This window comes from Rhinolophus sinicus, chromosome 1, assembly GCF_057876585.1.
Source record: "Rhinolophus sinicus isolate RSI-liver-muscle chromosome 1, RSI-T2T, whole genome shotgun sequence".
Lineage (NCBI taxonomy): Eukaryota > Metazoa > Chordata > Mammalia > Chiroptera > Rhinolophidae > Rhinolophus > Rhinolophus sinicus.
In genome coordinates, this window is record NC_142501.1 from 100346288 (window position 1) to 100370956 (window position 24669).

Here is a 24669-nt window from a genome sequence, read left to right on the forward strand (position 1 = left end):
TAAACCTAACCATAAAACCCTAACGCTAACCCTAACCCTAATCCTAATCCGAACCCTAAACCCTAGCCCTAACCCTAACCCTAACCCTAACCCTAACGCAAACCTAACCCTAACCCTAATACTAAACCTAACCCTAACCTTAAAACTAACCTTAACCCTAACCCTAACGCAAACCTAACCGTAAACCTAACCCAAACCCTAACACAAACGGAAACATAACCCTAAACCTAACCTGAAATCAAACGCAAACCTAAACCTAAATCCTAACCCTAACCCTAAAACTAACCCTAACCCTAACGCTAACCTAAACCTAACCCTAACCCTAAACCCAATCCCTAACCATAACCCTAACCATAACCCAAACGCAAACCTAACCCTAAACCTAACATTAACACTAACGCTAACCCTATGCTAACCCTAACGCAAACCTAATCCTAACCCTAACCCTAACACTAACCGTATGCAAACATAAACCTAACACTAACCCTAACCCTAATCCTAACCCTAAACCTAATCCTAACCCTAACCCTAACCTTAACGCAAACCTAACCCTATACCTTACCCTAACCATAAAACCCTAACGCTAATCCTAACCCGAAACATAATCCTAATCCTAAACCCTAGCCCTAAACCTAACCCTAATCCTAACTCTAACCCTAACGCAAACCTAACCCTTACCCTAATTTAAGCCTAACCCTAACCCTAACCAAACCCTAAACCAATCCCTATCCCTAGTCCTAACCCTAACCCTAACCCTAACATAAACATAACCCAAACCTTAACCCTAACTCTAAACTTAACCCTAAATCTAATATTAATCCTAAACCCTAACCCTAACCCTAACCCTAACCCTAACGCTAACCTAAACCTAACCCTAACCCAAATCCGAACCCTAACCCGAAACCTAACCCTAACCCTAACCCTAACCTAAACCTAACCCTAACCCTAACCCTAACCCTACCCCTAACGCTAACCCTAATCCTAACCCTAACACTAAACGCTAACCCTAACACTAACCCTAACCCTATCCCTAACGCAAACCTAACACTAACCCTAACCGTAACCCTAATCTAAACCTAACACTAACCCTAACCTTAAGGCAATCCGAACCCTAAACCTAACCGTAACCCTAACCTTAACCCTAACTTTAAACATAGGGCAAACCTAACGCTAACCATGAACCTAACCTTACACGTAACGCAAACCTAACCCTAACCCTAACACTAACCTTAAACCTAAACTTAACCCAAACCTAACCCTAAACCTAACCCTAACCATAACCCTAACCCTAACCCTAAACCCTAAACCTAACCCGAAGCCTAACCCTAACCCTAACGCAAACATAACCCTAACCCTAACCCTAACTTTAACGCTACCCAGACAACCCTAACGCTAACCCTAACCCTAACCCTAACGCAAAACTAACCCTAATCCTAACCCTAACCCTAAACCTAAACCTATTCGTAAACCTAACCATAACGCAAACCTAACCCTAACCCTAACCCTAAACCTAACCACAAACCTTACCCTAACCCTAGCGCAAACCTAACCCTAACCCTAACCCTAACGCTAACGCAAACCTAACTCTAACCCTGACCCTAAACCTAAACCTAACCCTAAACCTAACCCTAACCCTAACCCTAATCTTAACGCAAACCAAACACTAACCCTAACCTTAACGCTAATCTTAATCCTATATCCTAACCCTAACCCTAACCCTAACTTAACACTAATGCAACCCTAAACTTCACACACCCTAACCCTAACCCTAACCCTAACCTAAACCTAACACTAACACTAACCCTAACCCTAACGCTAACCCTTACATTTACCCTACCCCTAACCCTAACCGTAAACCTACCCCTAACTCTAATCCTAACCCTAACTCTAAACACAAACCCTAACCCTAACCCTAAAACTAACCCTAACCCTAAACTTAAACCCTAACACTATCCCTAACCCTAAACCTAACCCTAACCTTATCCTTAAAACCTAACCCTAACCTAACACTTACCTTAACCCTACCCTAACCTAAACCTAACACTAAACCTAACCCTAACACTAACCCTATCCCTAAACATAAAACCTAACCTTAAACCTAACACTAACCCTAACCCTAACCTAACACTAACCCTAAACCTAATTCTAACCATAACTTGAAACCTAACCATAACCCTAACCCTAACCATAACACTAATCCTAACCCTAAACCTAAACCTAAACCCTAACCCTAACCTAACCCTAAACCTAACCCTAACAAAAACCCTAACCCTAACACTAACCATAAACTTAACCCTAAAGCCCAAAACTGACCCTAAACCTAACCTTAACCCTAACTCTAAACCTAAACCTAAACCCTGACCCTAAAACTAAACCTAACCCAAAACCTAACCCTAACACTAACCCTAACCCTAATCCTAACCTAACCCTAACCCTAACCCTAAACCTAACCCTAACCCTATCACTAACCCTACGCAACCCTAACTTAACCTATCCCTAAACCAAACCCTAACCCTAACACTAACCCTAATCTTAACCCTATACACTAACCCAAAAACTAACTTAACCCTAATGCTAACCTAACCCTAAAACAAAACCTAACCCTAACCCTAACCTAAACCTAACCCTTACCCTAACCCTAACACTACCCTTACCCTAAGATTTACCCTACCCCTAACCCGAACCCTAATCCTACCGCTAACCCTAACCCTAACCCTAACACTAACCCTAAACCCTAACCCTAAACCTAACCCTAACACTAAAACTAACACTAACACTAACCCTAAACCTAAACCATAACCCTATCCCTAACACTAACCGTAAACCTAAGCCTAAACCCTAATCCTAACCTAACACTAACCCTAACCCTAACCCTAACATAAACCTAACACTAACCCTAAACCTAACCATAAAACTAACCATAAACCTAACCCTAACCCTAACCCTTACCTAACCCTAAATCTACACCTATCCCTAACCCTAACCCTAACCCTAACATAAACCTAACCCTAACCCTAACCCTAACACTAACCCTAAACCTAACATTTTCCCTAACCATAACCCTAACCCTAAACCTACCCCTAACCCGAACCCTAACACTAAACCTAACCGTAACCGTAACCCTAATGCTAACCTAACCCTAAAACAAACCCTAAACCTAACCCTAACCCTAACCTAAACCTAACCCTAACCCTATCCCTAATCCTAACCCTAACCCTACACTAACCCTAACATTTACCCTAATCCTAACGCTAACCCTAAAACTACCCCTAACCCTAACCCTAACCATAAACCCTAAACCTAACCCTACCCTAACCCTTACCTAACACTAACCCTAACACTAACACTAACATAAAACTAACTCTAACCCTAACCCTAACCCTAAACCTAACCATAAACCTAACCCTAACACTAATTCTGACCTAACCATAAATCTACCCCTAGCCCTAACACTAACCCTAAACTAACATTTCCCCTAAAAATAAACCTAACCCTAACCCTACCACCAACCCTAACTCTAACCCTAACCCTAACCCTAACCCTAAACCCTAACCCTGAACCTAACCCTAACCCTAACCCTAAACCTAACCTAACCCAAACTCTACCTTAAACCTAAACCCTAAAACTAAACCTAACGCTAACACAAATCCTAACCCTAAAGCTAACTCTAAACCTAACCCTAACCTAACCCTAACCCAAACTCTAAACCTAACCCTAACCCTAACACTAACCCTACCCAACCCTACAACTAACCTATCCTTAAATCAAACCCTAACCCTAACCCTAAACCTAATCTTAAACTTATACCCTAACCGTAACCCTAACATAAACCTAATGCTAACCTAACCCTAACACAAACCCTAACCCTAATCCTAACCTAAACCTAAACCTAACCCTAACCCTAAAACTAACCCTAACCCTAACATTTACCCTAACCCTAACCCTAAACCTACCCCTATCCCTAACCCTAACCCTAACCCTAACATTTACCCTAACCCTAAACCTAACCCTAATCCTACCCCTAAAATTAAACCCTAACCCTAACCCTAACCCTAAACCGAAACCCTAACGATAACCCTAACCCTAAACCTAACCATAACACTAACCTTAAACCCTAACCTTAACCTAACACTAACCCTAACGCTACCCTAACCTAAACCTAACTCTAAACCTAATCCTAACGCTAACACTATCCCTAAACATAAACCCTAACCTAAACCATAACACTAACCCTAACTCTAACTTAACACTAATCCTAACCCTAACCCTAAACCTAAACCCTAACCCTAACCTAACCCTAAACCTAAACCTAACACAAACCCTAACCATAACACTACCCATAAACTTAACCCTAAACCCTAACACTGACTCTAAACCTAACCCTAAACCTAAACCCTAACCCTAACACTAACCCTAAACCTAAACCTAACCTAACCCTAAATCCTAACTCTAAACCTAACCCTGACCCTAACCCTAACGCTAACCTGACCCTAACCCTAACCCTAAACCTAACCCTAACCTTAACCCTAAAACCTAACCCTAACCGTAACCCTAACCTTAACCCTAACTCTAAACTAACGCTTACCCTAACCCTAACCATAAACCTAAACCTAACCTAACCCTAACTCTAAACCTAAACCTAAACCCTGACCATAAAACTAACACTAACACAAAACCTAACCCTAACACTAAACCTAACCCTAATCCTAAACTAACCCTACCCAACCCTAAACCTAACCTATCCCTAAACCAAACCCTAACCCTAACCCTAACCCTAACCCTAATCTTAACCCTATACACTACCCAAACACTAACTTAACTCTAATGCTAACCTAACCCTAAAAAAAACACAAACCCTAACCCTAAACTAAACCTAACCCTAACCCTAACTCTAACCCTACCCTAACCCTAAGATTTACCCCAACCACTTACCCTAAACCTAAACCTACCGCTAACCCTAAGCCTAACCCTAACCCTCACCCTAAACCCTAACCCTAACCCTAACCCTAAAACTAACACTAACACTAACCCTAACCCTAAACCATAACCCTATCCCTAACACTAACCCTAACCCTAACCCTTAACCCTAATCCTAACCCTAACATAAACCTAACACTAACCCTAACCCTAACACTAAACCTAACCATAAACCTAACCCTAACCCTAACCCTTACCTAACCCTAAATCTAACCCTAGCCCTAACCCTAACCAAACCCTAACCTAAACCTAAACTTAACCCTAACCCAAACACTAACCCTAACCCTAACATTTATCCTAACACTAACCCTAACCCTAAACCTATCCCTAACCCGAACCCTATCACTAAACCTAACACTAACCTAACCCTAACCCTAATATTAACCCTATACCCTAACCCTAACACTATCTTAACCCTAATACTATCCTAACCCTAAAAAATCCCTAACCCTAACACTAACCTAAACCTACCACTAAACCTAACCCTAACCTTAAACCTAACCCAAAACCATAACCCTAACCCTAACCCTAACCCTAAAATTAACACTAACCCTAAACCTAACCTATACCATAACCCTATCCCTAACACTAACCCTAAACCTATCCCTAAACCCTAACCATAACCTAACACTAACCCTAACCCTAACCCTAACATAAACCTAACACTAACCCTAACCCTAAACCTAACCATAAACCTAACCCTATCCCTAACCCTGACCTAACCATAAATCTACCCCTAGCCTTAACCGTAACCCTAACCCTACCCTAAACCTAACCCTAACTCTAACCCTAACACTAACCCTAACCCTAACATTTACCTTAACCCTTAACCTAAACCTTCCCCTAACCCTAACCTTAACCCTTACATTTACCCTAATCCTAACCCTGACCCTAAACCTACCCCTAACCCTAACCCTAACACTAACCTAACCCTAACCTAACCCTAACCCTAACCCTAATCCTGACCTTAATTCTAAACCCAAACCCTAACCCTGAACCTAACCCTAACACTATCAGTAATGATAACCTAACCCTAAAACAAACCCTAAACGTAACCCTAACCCTAACCTAAACCTAACCCTCCCCTATCCCTAATCCTAACCCTAACCCTACACTAACCCTAACATTTACCCTAATCCTAACCCTAACCCTAAACCTACCCCTAACCCTAACCCTAACCCTAAACATAACCATAAACCTAACCCTAACACTAACCCTGACCTAACCCTAAATCTACCCCTAGCCCTAACCCTAACCCTAACCTAACATTTAACCTAACACTAACTGTTACCCTAACCCTACCCCTAACCCTAACTCTAACCCTACCCTAACCCTAACCCTAAACCCTAAACCTGAACCTAACCCTAAACCTAACCCTAAACCTAACCCTAAACCTAACCCTATCCTAACTGTAACCCTAACCCTAACCTAACCCTAAGTCTAACCCTACCCTAAACCTAAACTAACCCTAAACCAAACCCTAACCCTAAAGCTAACCCTAACCCTAACCCTAACCTTAACCCTGAACCATAACCCTAACCCTAACCCTAACACTAATCCTAACCATAACCCTAACCTTAACCCTAACCCTAACCTAACCGTAAACCTTACACTAATTCTAACCCTAACCATAACCCTTACCCTTACCCTATCCTGACACTAACCCTAAAACTAACCCTAAACCTTAATCCTTACCCTAACACTAACCTTAAACATAACACTACCCTAACCCTATCCCTAACCCTAACCTAACCCTTACCCTAACCCTAACCCGAACGTTGAACCTAACCTAACCCTAACCTTAATATTGACCCTAACACTAACACTAATCCAAACTCTACGCTAACCTGAACTATCCATGATCCTGACCCTAACGATAACCCTAAACCTAACCCTACCTAACACCAACATTGACCCTAAACCTAACCCTAACCCTAAACCTAACTTAACCCTAACTCTAACCCTAACCCTCACACGAACCCTAACCCAAACATTTACCCTAACCCTAACCCTAACCCTAACCATACCCCTAACCCTAACCTTAACCCTAACCCTAAACATTAACCCTAAACCTAACCCTAACCCTAAACCTAACACACCCTAACCCTAACCCTAAACCCTAACCACTAACACTAACCCTAACCCTAACCCTAAACCCTAAAACCTAACCCTAACCCAACACTAAACCTAACCCTAAACCTAACCCTAACCTAACCCTAACTCTAACCCTAACCCTAACCCGAAACCTAAACCTAAAACGAACATTTACCCGAACTATAAACGTAAACCAAAACCAAACAATAACCGTAACCCTAAACCTAAGTCCTATCCCTAACCCTAACCCTAAACCTAAAGCTAACCCTAACACTGACCCTAAAACCTTACCATAACCCTAACACTAACACTAACCCTAACCTTAAACCCTAAATCCTAACCCTAACCAAATAATAACCATAACCCTAACCTAACCTAACCCTAAACCTAAACCTAACCCTAACCCTAACCCTAACACTAACCTTAACCCTAAACCCTAACCCTAGAAGTAACCATAACACTAAAACCTAAACCTAAAACTAAACCTAACCCTAACCCTAACCCTAACGCTAACCTAACACTTACCTAACCCTAACCCTAACACTAACACTAACCTAACCCTAACTCTTAACCTAAACCTAAACCCTAACCCTAAACTTAACCCTAACACAAACCCTAACACTAACCCTAACCCTAACCTAACCCTAAAACCTATCCCTAAACCTAACCCTAACCCTAACCCTAACCCTAACCCTAACTGTAACGCTAACCCTAACTCTAACCTAAACCAAAACCTTACACTAAACCTAACCCTAACCCTAACCCTAACCCTTACCCTACCATAACACTAACCCTAACCATATACCCTAATCCTTACCCTAACCCTAACCCTAAACCTAACATTAACATAAACCTAACCCTAACTCTAACCTAACCCTAAGCCTAACCCTAATCCTAACCTAACTCTAACCCTAACCACTACATTAAGCCTAACCTAACCATAACCTTAATATTGACCCTAACAATAACACTAATCCTAACCCTACACTAACCCTGAACTTTCCATGATCCTGACCCTAACCATAACCCTAAACCTAACCCTCAACCTAACCCTAATCCGTAATCCTAAACCTAACCCTAACCCTAAACTTACCACTAACCCTGATCCTAACCCTAACACTAACCCTAACCTAACACTAACCCTAACCCTAACCATAACCTAATCCTAACCCTCACCCTAACCCGAACATTGAAACTAACCTAAGCCTAACCTTAATATTGACCATAACTCTAACACTAATCCTAACCCTACACTAACCCTGATCTTTCCCTGATCCTGACCCTAAACATAACCCTAAACCTAACCCTACCTAACACTAACATTGACCCTAAACCTAACCATACCCTAACCCTAACCTAACCCTAACTCTAACCCTAACACTAAACCTAAGACTAACCCGAACACTAACCCTAATATTTACCCTAACCATAACCCTAAACCTAACCCTAACCCTAAATTTAACACTATCCCTATACCTAACTCTAAACCCTAACCCTAACCTTATCCTAACCCTAATCCTAAACCCTAAACCCGAACCCTAACCAAACACTGACCATAACCCTAACCCTAACCTAACCCTAACCCTAACCTCACCCTAAACATAATCCTAAACCTAACCGTAACCCTAACCCTAAAGCTAAACCCTAATGCTAACCCTAACCCTAACACTAACCCTAAAACCTTACCATAACCCTAAACCTAAAACTAGACATAACTCTAACCCTAACCCTAACACTAACCCTAAACCCTAAACATAACCCTTACCCTAACCCAACCCTGACATTGACCCTGAACCTGAGCCTTACACTGACGCTAAACCTAACCCTAACCTAAGCCTAAGACTAACCCTAACCCTAACCCTAACCATAAACCTAAACCTAACCCTAACCCTAACCGTAACCCTAACCCTAACCCAAACACTAATCCTAACCATAACCCTAAACTTAACCCTAACCCTAACCTAACCGTAAACCTTACAATAATTCTTACCCTAACAATAACCCTTACCCTTACCCTATCCTGACACTAACCCTAAAACTAACCCTAAACCTTAATCCTTACCCTAACACTAACCTTAAACATAACCCTACCCTAACCCTAACCATAACCCTAACCTAACCCTTACCCTAACCCTACCCGAACATTGAACCTCACCTAACCCTAACCTTAATATTGACCCTAACACTAACACTAATCCAAACTCTACGCTAACCTGAACTATCCATGATCCTGACCCTAACGATAACCCTAAACCTAACCCTACCTAACACCAACATTGACCCTAAACCTAACCCTAACCCTAAACCTAACTTAACCCTAACTCTAACCCTAACCCTAACACGAACACTAACCCTAACATTTACCCTAACCCTAACCCTAACCCTAACCCTACCGCTAACCCTAACCTTAACCCTAACCCTAAACATTAACCCTAAACCTAACACTAACCCTAAAACTAACACACCCTAACCCTAACCGTAAACCCTAAACACTAACCCTAACCCTAATCCTAACCCTAAACCCTAAAACCAAACCCTTACCCAACACTAAACCTAACCCTAAACCTAACCCTAACCTAACCCTAACTCTAACCCTAACCCTAACGCAAAACCTAAACCTAAAACGAACATTTACCCGACTATAAACCTAAACCAAAACCAAACACTAACCGTAACCCTAAACCTAAATCCTAACCCTAACCCTAACCCTAACCCTAAAGCTAACCCTAACACTAACCCTAAAACCTTACCATATCCCTAACACTAACACTAACCCTAATCTTAAACACTAAATCCTAACCCTAACCAAATAATAACCATAACCCTAACCTAACCTAACCCTAACCCTAAACCTAACCCTAACCCTAACCCTAACACTAACCAAAACCCTAAACCCTAACCCTAAAAGTAACCATAACCCTAAAACCTAAACCTAAAACTAAACCTAACCCTAACCCTAACCCTAACGCTAACCTAACACTTACCTAACCCTAACTCTAACCCTAACACTAACCTAACCCTAACTCTTAACCTAAACCTAAACCCTAACCCTAAACTTAACCCTAACACAAACCCTAAAACTAACCCTAACACTAACCCTAACCTAATCCTAACCGAAACCCTAAACCTAACCCTAACACTAACCCTAAACGTACCCAAACCTAAACCTAATCTAACCCTAAACCAAACCCTAACCGTAACCCTAACCCTAACCCTAAAATAAACCATATACCCTAACCCTAACCCTAAATTAACCCTGATGCTAACCTAACCCTTAAACAAACCCTAACCCTAACCCTAACCTAACCCTAACCCTACCCCTACCCCTAACCCTAAACCTAACCTAACCCTAACATTTACCCTAATCCTACACTAACCCTAAACCTACCCCTAACCCTAACCCTAACCCTACCCCTAAACCTAAACACTAACCCTAACCCTAACCCTAAAACTAACACTAACCCAACCCTAACCCTAAACCATAACCCTATCCCTAACACTAACCCTAAACCGAAACCTAAACCCTAACCCTAACTTAACACTAACCCTAACCCTAACCCTACCCTAAACCGAACACTAAATAACCCTAACCCTAAACCTACATCATAAACCTAACCCTAACCCTAACCCTGACCTAACCCTAAATCTACCCCTAGCCCTAACCCTAACACTTACCCTAACCTAAACCTAACCCTAATCCTAACCCTAACACTAACCCTAACCCTAACATTTACCCTAACCCTAACCCTAACCCTAACATTTACCCTAACCCTAAACCTAAGCCTAAACCTACCCCTAACCCTAACCCTAACCCTAAAGCTGACCCTAACCTAACCCTAACCTTAACCCTACCCTAATCTTAACTCTAATCCCTAACCCTAAACCTATACCTAACCCTAACCCTAACCCTAACGCTAACCTAACCCTTACCCTACCCCTAACCCTAAACCCTAACCCTAACCCTAATCCTAAAACTAACCCTAACACTAAACTTACACTAAACACTAAGCCTATGCCTAAACCTAACCCTAACCCTAAGCCTAAACCCTAACCCTAACCTAACACTAACCCTATCGCTAACCATAAAACTAACACTAACCCTAACATTAACCCTAAACCTAACCATAAACCTAACCCTAACCCTAACCCTAACTAACCCTAAATCTAACCCTATCCCTAGCCCTAACCCTAACCCTCACCCTATCATTTACCCTAACACTAACCTTACCCTAATCCTACCCCTAATCCTAACCCTAACCCTAACACAAACCCTAACCCTAACCCTAAACCCTGACCCTGAACCTAACCCTAACCCTAACCCTAACCTAACCATAAACCCTGCACTAACCCTAACCCTAACACTAACCTTAACCCTAACCCTAAGCCCTAACCCTAAACCTAATACTAACCCTAACCCTGACACTGACCCTGACCCTGACCCTAATTGTAAACCTAATCCTAACCCTAAGCCTAAGCCAAAACCTAACACTAACCCTAACACTATCCCTAAACCTAAACCCTAACCCTAAACCTAACACTAACCCTAATCCTAACCTAAACCTAACCCTAATCCTAACCCTAACCCTAACACAAACCCTAACCCTAACCCTAAACCCTGACCCTGAACCTAACCCTAACCCTAACCCTAACCTAACCATAAACCCTGCACTAACCCTAACCCTAACACTAACCTTAACCCTAACCCTAAGCCCTAACCCTAAACCTAATACTAACCCTAACCCTGACACTGACCCTGACCCTGACCCTAATTGTAAACCTAATCCTAACCCTAAGCCTAAGCCAAAACCTAACACTAACCCTAACACTATCCCTAAACCTAAACCCTAACCCTAAACCTAACACTAACCCTAATCCTAACCTAAACCTAACCCTAAACCTAACCCTAACCCTAACGGTAAAACTAACCCTAACCCTAACCTTAACCATAACAATAATCCTAACCCTAACCCTAAACATAAACCCAAACCCTAACCTAAACCTAAACCTAACTCTAACACTAAACTTAACACTAAACCCTAACACTAACCCTACCCTAACCTAACCCTAAAACCTATCCCTAAACCTAACCCTAACCCTAACCCTAACCGTAACGCTAACCCTAACTCTAACCTAAAACAAAATCTTACACTAAACCTAACCCTAACCCTAACCCTTACCCTTACCCTACCCTAACACTAACCCTAACCCTATACCCTAATCCTTACCCTAACCCTAACCCTAAACCTAACACTAACATAAACCTAACTCTAACTCTAACCTAACCCTAAGCCTAACCCTAATCCTAACCTAACACTAACCCTAACCACTACATTGAGCCTAACCTAACCATAACCTTAATATTGACCCTAACAATAACACTAATCCTAACCCTACACTAACCCTGAACTTTCCATGATCCTGACCCTAACCATAACCCTAAACCTAACCCTAATCCGTAAACCTAAACCTAACCCTAACCCTAAACTTAATACTAACCCTGATCCTAACCCTAACACTAACCCTAACCTAACACTAACCCTAACCCTAACCATAACCTAATCCTAACCCTCACCCTAACCCGAACATTGAAACTAACCTAAGCCTAACCTTAATATTGACCATAACACTAACACTAATCCTAACCCTACACTAACCCTGAACTTTCCCTGATCCTGACCCTAAACATAACCCTAAACCTAACCCTACCTAACACTAACATTGACCCTAAACCTAACCATACCCTAACACTAACCTAACCCTAACTCTAACCCTAACACTAAACCTAAGACTAACCCGAACACTAACCCTAATATTTACCCTAACCCTAACCCTAAACCTAACCCTAACACTAAATTTAACACTATCCCTATATCTAACTCTAAACCCTAACCCTAACCTTATCCTAACCCTAATCCTAAACCCTAAACCCTAACCCTAACCAAACACTGACCATAACCCTAACCCTAACCTAACCCTAACCCTAACCTCACCCTAAACATAATCCTAAACTTAACCGTAACCCTAAACCTAAAGCTAAACCCTAATCCTAACCCTAACCCTAACACTAACCCTAAAACCTTACCATAACCCTAAACCTAAAACTAGACATAACCCTAACCCTAACCCTAACACTAACCCTAAACATAAACCTAACCCTAAACCTAACCCTAAACCTAACCCTTACCCTAACCCTAACCCTAACCCTAACCCTTACACTAACCCTAACCCTAACCCTAACCTAACCCTAAACCTAACCCTAATCATAATCCTAAACCTAACCCTCACCGAACATTTACCCTAACACTAACCCTAACCATAAAAAAAACCCTAACATTAACCCTAACCCTAAACCCTAACCCTAACCCTAACTGTAACCCGAAACCTAACCCTAACCCTAAACCTAAACCTAAACCTTACCATAACACTAAACCCAACATTAACCCTAACCCTAACCTTAAAACCTAAACCCTAAACCTAACCTAACATTAACCCTATCCCTAACCCTAACCTAACCCAAAATCTAAACCTAACCCTAACCCTAACCGTAACCCTAACCTAACCATAACCGAAACCCTAATATTAACCCTAACCCTAACCTTAACCCTGAACCCTAAACCTAACCCTAAACCTAACCCTACCCCTAACCATAACGCTAAACTAAACATTACGCTCACCCTAACATAACCCTAACACTAAACCTAACCTAACCCTAACTGTAAACCTAAACCCTAACCCCAACCCTACCCAACCCTAAACCTAACTATTCCAAAACCTAACCATAACCCTAACCCTAACCTTAACTCTAACACTATCCCTAACCCTAAACCAAACCCTAACTCTATCCTTAAATCCTAACTCTAACCTAACACTAACCCTAACCCTACACTAACCCTAAACCTAACTCTAAACCCTACCGTAAACCTAACCATAAACCTAACCCTAACCATAACACTAATCCTTAACCTAACCCTAAACTTAAACCCTAACCCTAACCTAACCCTAAACCTAACCCTAACAAAAACCTAACCCTAACACTAACCATAAACTTAACCCTAAACCCTAACACTGACCCTAAACCTAACCCTATCATTTACCCTAACCCTAACCCTAACCCTAAACCTACATCTAACCCTAACCCTAACCCTAAACCTACCCCTAACCCTAACCCTAACCCTAAACCTAACCCTAACCTAACCCTAAACCTAACCCTAACCCTAACCTTAACTCTAAACCCTAACCCTAACCCTAAACCTAACCCTAACCCTAACCCTAACGCTAACCTAACCCTTACCCTAACCCTAACCCTAAAACTAACCCTAACCCAAACCTAACCCAAACTCTAACTTAAAATAAACCCTAACACTAAACCTAACCCAAACCCAAAACCTAACCATAGCGGTAACCCTAACCCTAACCCTAACCTAACCCTAAGCCAAACCCTAAACCTAACCCTAACCGTAACACTAACCCTACCCAACCCTATACCTAAACTGTCCCTAAACCAAACCCTAACCCTACCCCTAACCCTAACCCTAATCTTAACCCTATACCCTAACCGTAACCCTAACTTAACCCTAATGCTAACCTAAAGAAACACAAACCCTAACCCTAACCCTAATCCTAACCTAAACTAAACCTAACCCTTACCCTAACACTAAACCTAACCCTAACATTTACCCTAACCCTAACCCTAAACCTACCCCTAACCCTAACCATAACCCTAACCCTAACCCTAACCCTAAGATTTACACTAACCCTAAACCTAACCCTAAACCTACCCCTAACACTAACCCTAACCCTAACCCTAACCCTAAACCCAAACCCTAACCATAATCCTAACCATGAACCTAACCCTAACATTAACACTAACCCTAACCTAACCTAACCCTAAAACAAACTCTAAACCTAACCATGAACCTAACCATAACCCTAACCCAAACCATAACAATAATCCTAACCCTAACCCTAAACCTAAACCCTAACCCTAACCTAACCATAAACCTAAACCTAACACAAACACTAACCATAACACTAACCATAAACTTAACCCTAAACCCTAACACTGACCCTAAACCTAACCCTAAAACTAAACCCTAACCCTAACCCTAACCCTAAACCTAACCCTAACCTAACCCTAAATCCTAACCCTAAACCTAACCCTGACCCTAACCCTAACGCTAACCTGACCCTAATCCTAACCCTAACCCTAACCCTAACTTTTACCTTAAAACCTAACCCTAACCCTAACCCTAACGCTAACCTAACCCTTACCCTAACCCTAACCCTAAACAAAACCCTAAACCTAACCCTAACCCTAACTCTAATCCTAATCTAACTCTAACCCAAACCCTAAAGCTAACCCTAACCCTATCACTAACCCTACGGAACCCTAAACCTAACCTATCCCTAAACCAAACCCTAACACTAACCCTAACCATAAGAATAATCTTAACCCTATACCCTAACCTTAACACTAACTTTACCCTAATGCTAACCTAACCCTAAAACAAACCCTAACCCTAACACTAACATAACCCTAACCCTAACCCTAAACCCTAACCCTAACCCTAAAACTAACACTAACACTAAACCTAACCCTATACCATAACCCTAACCCTAACCCTGAGATTTACCCTAATCCTAACCCTAACCCTAAACCTAACCCTAACCCTAACCCTAACACCAACCCTAACCCTAAACCCTAACCCTAAGCCTAATCCTAACCCTAAAACTAACACTAACCCTAAACCTAACCCTATGACATAACCCTATCCCTAACACTAATCCTAAACCTATCCCTAAACCCTAACCCTAACCTCACACTAACCCCAACCCTAACCCTAACATAAACTAAACACTAACCCTAACCCTAAACCTAACCATAAACCTAACCCTAACACTAACCCTGAACTAACCCTAAATCTACCCCTAGCCCTAACCCTAACCCTAACCCTAACATAAACCTAACCCTAACCCTAACCCTAACACTAAACCTAACCCTAACATTTACCCTAACCCTAACCCTAAACCTACCCCTAACCCTAACCTTAACCCTTATATTTACCCTAATCCTAAACCTAACCCTAAAATTAACCCTAACACTAAACCTAACCCTAACCTAACACTAACCCTAACCCTAATCCTAACCTTAATTCTAAACACAAACCCTAACCTAAACCTAACCCTAACCCTAACCGTAATGCTAACCTAACCCTAAACAAACCGTAAACCTAACCCTAACCCTAACCTAAACCTAACCCTTACCCTATCCCTAATCCTAACCCTAACCGTACACTAACCCTAACTTTTACCCTAATCCTTACCCTAACCCTAATCCTAACCCTGACACTTACCCTAACCCTCACCCTGATCCTAACCCTAAACCTAACCCTAAACCAAACCTTAAACCTAACATTGAGCCTAACTCTAACCATAACCCTAACCCTTAACCTGAACCTGACCCTAAAACTAAACCTAACCCTAACACTAACCATAAATTTCACCCTATCCTTAACTTAACCCTTACCTTAACCCTAAACCTAACATTGACCCTAAACATAACCTTAGCTTTAAACCTAACCCTAACCCTCACATTGACACTTACCTTAAACCTAACCGTACTCAATCCCTAATATTGACCCTAAGACTAACCCTAACCCTGACAATAACGCTTAACCTAAACCTAACCCTAAACCTAATCCTACCCTAACATTGACCGTAACCTTAACCTAATATTGACCCTAACACAAACCCTAACCCTAACCCTAACACTAAACCTACACTAACCCTAACCCTAATCATAACCCTAACCCTAACCCTAACCTAACAGTAACCCTAACCCTAACCCCAACCCTAACCCTAACCTAACCCTAACCCAAACCCTAACACTAACCTTACCCTTACACTAACCCTAAACCCTAACCCTAACCCTAACGCTGACCTAAACCTAACCCTAACACTAACCCTAACACTAAACCTAACCCAAAACCTAACTCTAACCCTAACACTAACCCTAAACCCTAACCCTAACCCTAACACTAATCCAAACCTAACTCTAAAACTAACCCTAACCCTTAATCCTAACCCTAACCCTAACCCTAATATTTACACTAAACCTAACCATCACCCTAATCCTAACCCTAACCATAACCCTAACCATAAAACCTAACCCTAAACCTAACTCTAACCCTAACCCTTACCCTAACCTAACCCTAACATAAACCCTAAACCTAAACCTAACCCTAACGTTAACCTTAACCCTAAACCCTAACTCTAACCCTAACACAAACCCTAACGATAACTACCCCTAACCCTAACCCTAAACCTTACCCTAATCGTAAAACTAACCCTAACCCTACCCCTAACCCAAACACTAATCCTAACCCTAACCCTAACTCTAAACCTAACCGTAAACTAAACCAAAACCTAACCATAACCCTAATCCTAATACTAACACTAACCCTAACACTAACGCTAAATCTAACCCTAACCTTAACATTTACTATAACCCTAACCCTATCCCTAACCCTAACACTAACCATAACCATAAACCCTAACCCTAACACTAACCCTAACCCTAAAACCTAACCCTAACCCTAAACCTGACGCTGACCCTGACCCTGTCGGTGACTCTAACCCTAAACCTAACCCTAAGCCTAAGCCTAACCCTAACCCTAACCCTAAATCCTAACCCTAAACCTAACACTAATCCTAAACCTATCAGTAATCCTAACCCTATCCTAAACATATCCCTAATCCTAAACCCAACCCTAACCCTAACCCTAAGCTAACCCTAACCCAAACCCTAACCTAACCCTAACCCTAACATTTACCCTAACACTAAACCTTACCCTAAACCTACCCCTAAACCTAACCCTAACCATAACCCTAACGCTAAACCTAACCCTAACATTTACCCTAAACCTAACCCTAATCCTAAACCTAATCCTAACCCTACCCCTATCCCTAACCATAAAACCTAAACCTAAACCTATCCCTAATCCTAACCCTAAACCTAACGCTAACATTTACCATAGCACTAACCCTTACAGTAAACCTAAACCTAACCCTAACCATAACACTAAACCTAACCCAAATCTAACATTCACCCTAACCCTAACCCTAACGTTAAACCTACGCCTACCCTAACCCTAACCCTAACCCAAAATCTAACCCAAAACCTAAACCTAACCATAACCATAACCATAAACCTAACCCTAATATTTACCCTAACACTAACCCTTACATTAATCCTACGCCTAACCCTAACCATAACCCTAACCCTATCTCTAAACCTAACACTAACCCTAACCCTAACCTTAACCATAAACCCTAACACAAACCTATCACTAAACCTAACCCTAAAACCTAACCCTAACCCTAACCGTAACCCTTAACCTAACCCTAACCCTAACCGTAATCCTAACCCTAAACCTAACCCTAACCTAAACCTAACCATAAACTTAACCTTAACCCTAACCCTAACCTAACCCTAAACCAAACCCTAACCCTAATCCTAACCCTAACCCTATCCCTAACCCTAAACCCTAAGGATAAACCTAACCCTAAACCTAACCCAAACCTAACCCTAACCGTAACCCTAACGCTAACCTTAACCCTAACTTAACCTAAACCAAAAGCTAACCCTAACACTAACCCTAACCTTAACCATAAACCCAAACCCAAACCTAACTCTAACTCTATCTGTAAACCCTAACCCTAACCCTAACTCTAACCCTCAACCTAACCCTAATCCTAACCGTAATACTAACCCTCACCCTAACCCTATCTTAACACTAATCCTAACCCTAAACCTAACCCTAAAACCGAACCCTAACCTAACCCTAAACCTAAATCTAACCCAAACAGTAACCCTAAACCTAACACTAACACTAACCTTAACCATAAACCCTAACCCTAAACCAAACCCTAACACTAAACCTAAATCCTATCCCAAACCATAAACCTAAAACTAACCCGAACCCTAACCGTAACCCAACCCTAAACCTAACCCTAACGCAAACACTAATACTAACCCTAACCCTAAACCTAAACCCTAACGCTAAACTAAACCTAAACCTAACATAAATCTAACCCTAACCCTAACACTAACCCTAACCCTAACCCTAAACCTAAACCCTAAACCCTAACCCTAACCCTAACATAATCCTAACCTTAACCCTAACACTGATTTGACCCTCACCCTAACCCTAACCCTAACCCTGACACTTACCCTACCCTCACCCTGATCCTAACCCTAAACCTAACCCTAAACCTAACCTTAAACTTAACATTGAGACTAACTCTAACCATAACCCTAACCCTTAACCTGAACCTGACCCTAAAACTAATCCTAACCCTAACACTAACCATAAATTTGACCATATCCTTAACTATAACCCTTACCTTAACCCTAAACCTAACATTGACCCTAAACATAACCTTAGCTTTAAACCTAACCCTAACCCTCACATTGACCCTTACCTTAAACCTAACCGTACTCAATCCCTAATATTGACCCTAAGACTAACCCTAACCCTAACACTAACGCTTAACCTAAACCTAACCCTAACACTAATCCTACCTTAACATTGACCATAACCTTAACCTAACATTGACCCTAACACAAACCCTAACCCTAACACTAAACCTACCCTAACCCTAAACCTGACCCTGACCCTGACACTGACCCTTACCCTGAGCTAAATTATAAACCTAACCCTAACCCTAAGCCTAAGCCTAACCCTAACCCAACCCTAAAAGTAACCCTAAACCCTAACACTAAACCTAACACTAACCCTAACCCTAATCCTAACCCTAACCCTAACCCTAACCTAACACTAACCCTAACCCTAACCCCAACCCTAACCCTAACCTAACCCTAACCCAAACCCTAACACTAATCTTACCCTTACCCTAACCCTAAACCCTAACCCTAACCCTAACCCTAACGCTAACCTAAACCTAACCCTAACCCTAACCCTAAACCTAACCCAAACCCTAACCCTAACCCTAACACTAACCCTAACATTTACCCTATCCCTAACCCTAAAACTAACCCTAACCCTAAACCTAACCCTAACCCTAACCCTAACACTAACCCTAAACCCTAACCCTAACCCTAACACTAACCTAAACCTAACCTTAACCCTAACCCTTAATCCTAACCCTAACCCTAACCCTAATATTTACCCTAAACCTAGCCCTCACCCTAACCCTAACCCTAACCATAAAACCTAAACCTGAACCTAACCCTAACCCTAACCCTTACCCTAACCTAACCCTAACCTAAACCCTAACCCTAAACCTAACCCTAACCCTAACCTTAACCCTAAACCCTGACTCTAACCCTAACACTAACCCCAACGAAAACTAACCCTAACATAAACCCTAACCTTAAACCTAACCCTGACCCTAACCCTAGCCTAACACTAACTCTAACCCTAAACCTAACCCTAACCCTAACCATAACCCTAGCATTCACCCTAACACTAACCCTTACAGTAACCCTACCCCTAACCCTAAACCTAACCCTAACCCTAACCCTAACCCTAACCTAAATCTAAACCTAACCCTAACCCAAACCATAACCCTAACCCTAACACTAACAGTAATCTTAACCCTAAACCCTAACCCTAAACCTAACCCTACCGTAAACCTAACCCTAAACCTAACCCTAAACCAAACACTAATACTAACCCTAACCCTAACCCTATAACCTAACCCTAAACTAACCCTAAACCTAACACTAACTCTAACCCTAACCCTAACCCTAACACTAACCCTAACCCTAACCCTAACATTTACTATAACCCTAACCCTATACTTAACCCTATCCCTAAACATAACCGTAAACCCTAACCCTAACACTAACCCTAACACTAACCATAACCCTAACCCTAACCCTAAACCCTAACCCTAACCCTAAACATGACCCTGACCCTGACGCTGATCATGACCTGACCGTGATTCTAACGCTAAACCTAACCCTAAGCCTAAGCCTAACCCTAAACCTATCGCTAACACTAACCCTAACCCTAACCCTAACCTAACCCTAACCCAAACCCTAACCCTAAACTTAACCCTACCCTAACCCTAACCCTAAATTTAACCCTAAACCATAACCCTAAACCTAAACCTAACCTAACCCTAACCCTAACCCTAAAACTAATCCTAACTCAAACCCTAACCCTAATCCCTAACCCTAACATAACTCAAAACCTGACGCTAAAACTAAACCCTAACCCTAAACCTAACCCTAACCCTAAACCTATCCCTAACTCTAACACTAATCCTAACCCTAACCCTAAGCCTTACCATAAACCTAACCCTAACATTTACCCTAACACTAACCCTTACCCAAACCCTACCCCTAACCCTAACCATAAAAATAACCCGAACCCTAACCCTAAACCTAACCCTAACATTTACACTAAACCTAACCCTAATCCTAACCCTAATCCTAACCATACCCCTAACCCAAAACCTAACCATAATCCTAACCCTAACCCTAACCATAACCCTAACCCTAACCCTAATCCTATCCCTAACCCTAACCCTTACCATAACCCTAAACCTAACATTGACCCTAAACCTAAACTTAGCTTTAAACCTAACCCTAACCCTAACATGACCCTAACCTTAAACCTAACCCTACTCAATACCTAACATTGACCCTACCCCTACCCTAACCTTAACCTTGACCCTAAACGTAACCCTAACCTTAATTCCATCCCTAAATATAAGCCGAAAACTAACCATAACCAGAACATTGACCCTAAACCTAACCCTAACCCTAATATTGACGTTAACCATAAAACTAAACCTAAAAACAATCCTAAACCTAACCCTAAACCAAATCCTCACATTGACACTAACGCTAACCCTAAACCTAACATTGACTCAAGCCCTAACCCTAAGCCTTACCCTAACATTAACCCTAACACTAAAATAGACCCTAACTCTACCCTAAACCTAACGCGAGCCCTAAACCTAACATTAACCCTAACACTAACCCTAACCCTAACTATAACCCAGCATTTACTATAACCCTAACCCTAACCATAACCACAACCATAAACCCTAACACTAACACTAACCCTAATCCTAAACCTAACCCTAACCTTAAACACTAACACTAACGCTAACCCTAACCCTAACGCTGACCCTGACCCTGACCATGACCCTGACCCTAACACTAAACCTAACGCTAACCCTAAGCCTAGGCCTAACCCTAACCCTAACCTAAACCTAACCGAAACCCTAACCCTAAACCTAACCCTAAACCCTAACCCTAACCCTAAACCTAACCCTGAACCTAACCTAACCGGAACCCTAACCCTAACCCTAACCCTAACCGTAACCTAATCTAACCCAAGCGCTAACCCTAACCCTAACCCTAACCTAACCCTAACCCTAATCGTAACCCTAATATTTACCCTAACCGTAACACTACCCCTACCCCTAACCCTTATCCTAACACTAACCCTAACATTAACCCAAAACCCTAACCTAATCCTAACCCTAACCGTAACCCTAACCCTAACCCAAACCCTAAACCCTACCCTAACCCTAACCCTCACCATAACATATACCATAACTTTAACCCTGACCCTCACCCTAACCCTAAACCAAACCCTAACGCTAACCCTAACCCTAAACATAACCCTAACGCTAACCCTAACCCTAATCCTAACCCTAACCTAACCCTAACCCTAACCCTAACCCTAACCTAACCCTAAACCAAATCCTAACCCTAACCCTAACCCTAACCCTAAACCCTAAGGCTAAACCAAACCCTAACCCTAAACCAAACCTAACCCTAACCTAAATCTAACCCAAAACCTAACCCTAACCCTAAGCCTAACCCTAACCGTAACCCTAACCTAACCCTAACCCAAAACATAACCCTAACCCTAACACTAAACTTAACCCTAAACCCTAACCGAACCCTAACCCTAACCCTAACCCGAAAACGTTACCCTAACCCTAACCCTCAACCTAAACATAACGCAAACCGTAATCCTAACCTAACCCTAACCCTAAACCTAACACTAATCCTAACCCTAAACCTAACCCTAAACCCTAACCCTAAACTAACCCTAAACCTAACCCTAACCCAAACCATAACCGTAACCCTAACCCTAACACTAACCCACCCTAAACCTAACCCTAACATTTACCCTAAACTTAACCCTAAACCTAACCCTAAATATAAACCTCACACTAACCCTAAAACTAACCGAACCCAACCCTAACACTAACCCTAATCATATCCCTAATATTGATCCCATTATTGATCGTAAACCTAACACTAAACCTAACCCTAAACAACACACTCACCCTGAACCTCACCCTCACACTCACCCTCACCCTCACCCTCAAGCTTACGCTCACCCTTACCATCACCCTTACACTAACCCTAACCATAACCCTAACATTGACCCTAACCCTAACCTTAACTCTAACCCTAACCCTAATTCGAATCCTAACCCAAACCCGAACCCTAAACCTACCCGACATTGACACTAACACTGACCCCAACACTCACCCTAACCCTAACCCTAAACCTCATACTCAACCTCACCCTCACCCTAACCCTAACCCTAATCAGACCTTAACCCTAACCTAACCCTAACCCTAATCCTAATATTGACCCTAACACTGACCCTAACACATACCCTAACCCTAAACATAAACATAACCCTAAACTGAACCCTAACCCTTACCCTAACATTGACCCTAAACCAAACCGTAACTCTAACCCTAAACATAACCCTCACACTAAATCTAAACCTAACCATACCCAACCATAACCCTAACCCTAATCATATCACTAATATTGACCCTATCATTGATTCTAAACCTAACCCTTACCCTAATCCTAAATCTCACCCTCACCATCACCCTCACCCTCACCATCACTTTCTCCCTCACCCTCAAGCTCACACTCAACCTCACCCTCAAACTCAACGTAACCCTAACCCTAAACCTAACATTGACCCGAACACTTACCCTAACCCGAACCAGAAACTCAAACCGAATCCGAACCCTAACACTAACCCTAAAACTAACCATAACCCTAAACCTAATATTCACCATAACCCTAAGTCTAACCCTAACACTAAACTTAACCCTAACCCTAAACCTAACATTGACCCTAAACCTAACCCTAACCATAACACTAAACCTAAACCTAACCCTAACATTGACACTAACCCTAACCCTAACCGTAAACCTAACCCAAACCCTAAACCTTAATCTAACAAACCCTAACCCTAAACCTAACATTGACACTAAACCTAACCTTACCCTAACACTAACACTAAAATTGACCCTAACAATAAACCTAAAACTAACCCAAACATGAACCCTAACCCTAACCCTAACCTAACATTGACACTAACCATAACATTAACCCTAAAACTAATGGAAACACTAACGCTAAACCTAACACAACCCTAACACTAACATTGACACTCACTCTAAACCTAACCCAAACCCTAACCCTAACCCTAACATTGAACCTAACACTAACCATATCCAAAATGTAACCATAACCCTAACACTAACACTAACCCTAATATTGACCCTAACACT